The following is a 4,573-nucleotide window of genomic DNA, read 5'->3' on the forward strand; positions in this document are numbered from 1 at the left end:
CAATTAACAAGTTTCTTAATCTTATTAAAATAAAATAATTATAAATTAAGTAATTCAAAAATATAATCTACTAACTAACTAATAGTAATTTAACAAAATCTTTTCTGAGACGATTTTTTAATATTCATAAAATGTACTAATTAATTATATACATAGTACTGTTGTGTATTTTTTTTTCTCAATTAATTAATTGGTACTATTGTTTTCTACAGGCCAAAATAGTGGAAATAATAGTAAACGCTTTACAATCTTGTACCAAGACAGAGAAGGAGACTGGATGCTTGCTGGAGATGTACCATGGAAGTATGCACTTAATTATTACTCCCTCCGTTTTTTATTTTATATGAGTTACTTTCCATATTCAAAATAAAATTTTCATAGTAAAAAAAAGTATTGGTAGCGTGCCTAATTTGAATCAAGTTTCACTTCATATAGTAACATAATTATTTAGACTCCAAGGTGTTCAAAATTCTACAGATATACACCAAATTTTTTATCACTTCGATAAATCAATCAGTAATGAAAAACTCATACAAATCCAGACATAAAAAATGTTAACTGCAATCATAAGAATTCTTACCGATGTTATTGACAACAACTTAAAGAGTACAGAGTAGAACTTCACAAACAACTTTGTCAAATAAGGTTTGAAGAGATGGTTTCGATATAATGGAAAAATGATCATCGTCATGTGAAAAGATAAACAGTTGAACCACCTTTTCAACGTGGTGATTCCCCAACTCATTACGGAGGTCCTTATAAAGTTTTTTCAGAAAAAACTTGGGGTGCTCCGAGGCGCCAATTCCATGGGCTAATACACAAGAAAAAACGAAATCTTCGTAATTCCTAAAAAAGGCTTATAAATGTGGAAATAAGCGTTAAAAAAGGTGTGTGTATATGTGGTGGTTCCCCAACTCATTACGGAAGTCCCCATAAAGTTTTCTCAAAAAAATAATTTTGGGTGCTCCGAGGCACATCTATATGGGCTAATACACACGAAAAATAGAGGAATTTGCGTAATTCCTAACAAAGGCCTGTAAATGCGGAAATAGGTGTCAAAAAAATAGTGTGAGCATATGTGATGGTTCTCCAACTCATTACGTAGGTCCTCATAAAGTTTTAAAACATCAACATAAAGAAATATAAATTAGAGGGGTTTAGTTATAGTTCAGCGTCTCACCTCTCTTTTTGATCAAATTTTTTTCTCCAATCTCACAACATAATCCTTTGATTTTTAAGCTTGAAAACATTGATCAAAGTGGTAACGTTCTTCTTTTCTTTATTTTGTTAAGGTTTTATTCGCATTTTTCTTCCTGATTAAATTTCTTGTTCTGGGATTATCATCCGACCATGAAATTCGTAACATTGGTGGAGATCCACATCGACAAAAAATAGTCATGAACAGAGGAGAGAATATTAAAGCCTATGAAATTAAACAACTAGAAAGAGTGGAAAATATTTCGAGTCTTGTTTTGAGGTCAGTTTTAATGGAGGAGAAGTTAAATAGGAAGAGGAAGAATATTGTAGCGGTCGGAAACTAAAAATTGAAGGAAATTTTTTATTTTTTTTAAAAAAGAAAAAAGTCGGATGTGACGTTTTTCTAACCTTTCACGTACTAAAAAGAGAGTATAATCACTTGCTAGTCATGTGGCATGGGAGGGGTGTATTTAAGCTTAGTTCATCAAGCTCAGTCGTTTGAAAACGAAAATAATAACGTGTTTTTGTTACTTTTCTCTTTTTAAACTAATGATATTTTTGTGATAATGTAACCAATTATATTTATTCGTCATATTTATATCTATATCTTAAAAAGTATCATTGGATTCACCTTTGACTTTAGATGATAACAATTCAGAAGTAGAAAAAGTAAATAAATGATAAGTTATGATGTGAAACCTCAAAATAATAAATAAAAAAAATACGATATTTTTTTAAAAAAAAGAAGAAGAAGAAAAACCAGAGCCTTGGTCCCGTTTAACCCTTTGTGTGTATAATTTCTAGATATAAAGAAGGGAAAATACATTAAAAAAAACCCTGAACTTGGCACGAAAACTTACTTTAGTACTTAAAACCAGTATGCTTTTTGTTCCTTCTGCCATTGTCAATTATGCTTCCGTTACTTAGCTAGGTTGCACTGGCAACCATATTTGATGGCTAAGTAAAAATAGTTTAACGACTAAACATGTGACCTCCCCTCTGTCCCCTAGACAAAGTATTGTTGAGGATTCATATTACTTGGCTAGTTTTACATTGGCTTCCAGCCTATTGTATCCCTCCTCTTTTACCCGAGCTCACCCAGGCAGAGTAATCCCCCCGTAAACAAAGTAAAATCATAATGTTTGAAACTCTTTCACCAACATGGTTCTTATCATAGAAAAAGTGGATATTTCAGGCGATAGCTCACATTATGTCAGTGTTTATTGATATTGTTTCTTATTTCTTCAAGTTCATGAGCCATGTGCTTACTTGAAATGGTATCTTATTTCGGCAACTATACAATCATGCTGTTCTTGAGGCAGGCTGCAAAAATTCTTGCTAATTTAATTGTAATGGGCTCTTCTTCTATATTGGCAAGGGCTATTGTTCAAGCATATCGTCAAGCATAGTCCAGTAAGTATCTTCTGAATTCATGTTCCTTCTTTTTTGAAAATAACTTTGTACTCAATTAATCTGAGTTGTTCTGTTCTGCTTCATAAGCATTTTGTGTTGGAATTCTTCTTCCTTCTCAGACGATTTTACACTCTTCCAGGCTACTAGTTTAAGAATGGAAGTAGCTACAAATGAAAGACCCTACAAATGATATTATGGACTTGGGTTATGCAACCATTGGGCCTCAGACGTGGGCCTCAGATGTTTGATTGAATCTGTTTTAAACGTCTGGGCTTTAGCATATACACTCTCTTCTAGAACTTAATTAAGGCATCTTTTATTATACAATTTCTGTATTTATCCATTTGTTTGTTAGAGGTAGACCAATTAGAAATAGCCACCTCTATAGTTAGTTAGCAGGATACTTGTATAAATATAGGTAAATTGTACAGAGCAGATCAATCAATTAAAAGAGAATTTTTCAATACAGTCTTTCATTTTCTGCATGGTATCAAAGCAAGGTTAATAGCTCTTCAGTCTTTCTTCTTCCCTTCTCGTTACAGCTTCTGCTTCCTTGCTTGTTTCTCTTTTTCCTCATGGGGGATGCTCAAATATCTTCTGGTAGTGTTACTGAAAGGAGTGAAGGGATTTCTGCAACTAATGCAGTAGATCCCTCACATGCTTTCTACATCCATCCCTCAGACTCTCCTGGGATGAACTTGGTTTCCACCATCTTTGATGGTAGAAGCTATGGTGGCTGGAGAAGAGGGGTTATCATTGCTCTATCAGCCAAGAACAAACTAGGATTCATTGATGGATCCCTAGATGTTCCCACTGATATAAACTTTCAGAAAGCTTGGTCAAGATGCAATGATATGGTGCTATCTTGGCTGCTGAATTCTCTTTCAAAAGAGATTGCTGAATCTGTTTTCTACTCCAAAAGTGCAAAAGTCTTGTGGTCTGACCTGGAAGACAGATTTGGTCAGGCTAGTGGAGCAAAATTATTTCAATTACAGAAAGAGTTAAATGCTGTTGTACAAGGAAATTCTAGTATTTCTACTTATTTCACCAAGATGAAAAGTTTATGGGATGAGCTTGATGCTCTTAACACTTTTTCAGCTTGTTCTTGTGATTGTGTATGTGGTACTAAAGAAAAAATTGTCAAAGCTCATCAGGATGAAAGGCTACTTCAATTTCTCATGGGTCTTAGTGACACCTTCATTGGGGTTAGAAGTAACATTCTATTGTCTTCCCCTCTTCCTACCATTGGTCAAGTTTACTCTCTAGTAGTTCAAGATGAAAAACAGAGAGAAATACATGTTGTTCCTAATTACCCAACAAAGTCTGCCTCCTTTCTTGTTGGAAATTCAGGAACTAGGAGGTTTGATGAATATAAACCTAAGCCAGGGAACTTTTCTAAGAAAAACAATTTCATTTGTAACTATTGCAAGAAGACAGGTCACACTATTGAACAGTGCTATAAGCTTCGTGGATTCCCTGATGATTTTAAGTTCACCAAGAATAAAAAATACCAACAAGGTCATGTTGCTAACAATGTTTTTAGTTCATCTGAGGTTAACAGTCATGGTGTGGAAGGTTCTACAGATCAAACTTCACTCAGTCAGGAGAATGTTGCTCAACTCTTGCAACTATTACAGAAGATGAACCATCAAACTAGCAATACTAGTGAAGGATCTGCTAACATCACTTGTGCAGGTATACCCAATTCTATTGTTTCTCTGTTTACAGTTGGCAATGTTTCATGGATTTTAGACAGTGGAGCTTCTGAGCATATAACATCTAATAGAACTCTTTTCTCTAATCTCAGTCCTTTGCCTCAACCTATTATGGTTACTCTTCCTAATTCACATAGAGTCACTGTAACTCATTCAGGATCTGTGGAACTCTTACCTAAATTAATTCTTCACCATGTCCTCTATATTCAGTCTTTCAAGTGCAATCTTTTGTCTATTCATAAACTGTG

The 4,573-nt window shown here is 34.2% G+C and overlaps 1 pseudogene; it reads left to right on the plus strand.

Moving 5' to 3' along the window:
• Window positions 1–2,087: 2,087 nt before the first annotated feature.
• Window positions 2,088–4,573, plus strand: part of LOC102593513 (uncharacterized) — a 5,680-nt pseudogene continuing 3,194 nt past the window's right edge.

The sequence above is a fragment of the Solanum tuberosum genome, unplaced genomic scaffold (genome assembly GCF_000226075.1).
Source record: "Solanum tuberosum cultivar DM 1-3 516 R44 unplaced genomic scaffold, SolTub_3.0 scf00251, whole genome shotgun sequence".
Lineage (NCBI taxonomy): Eukaryota > Viridiplantae > Streptophyta > Magnoliopsida > Solanales > Solanaceae > Solanum > Solanum tuberosum.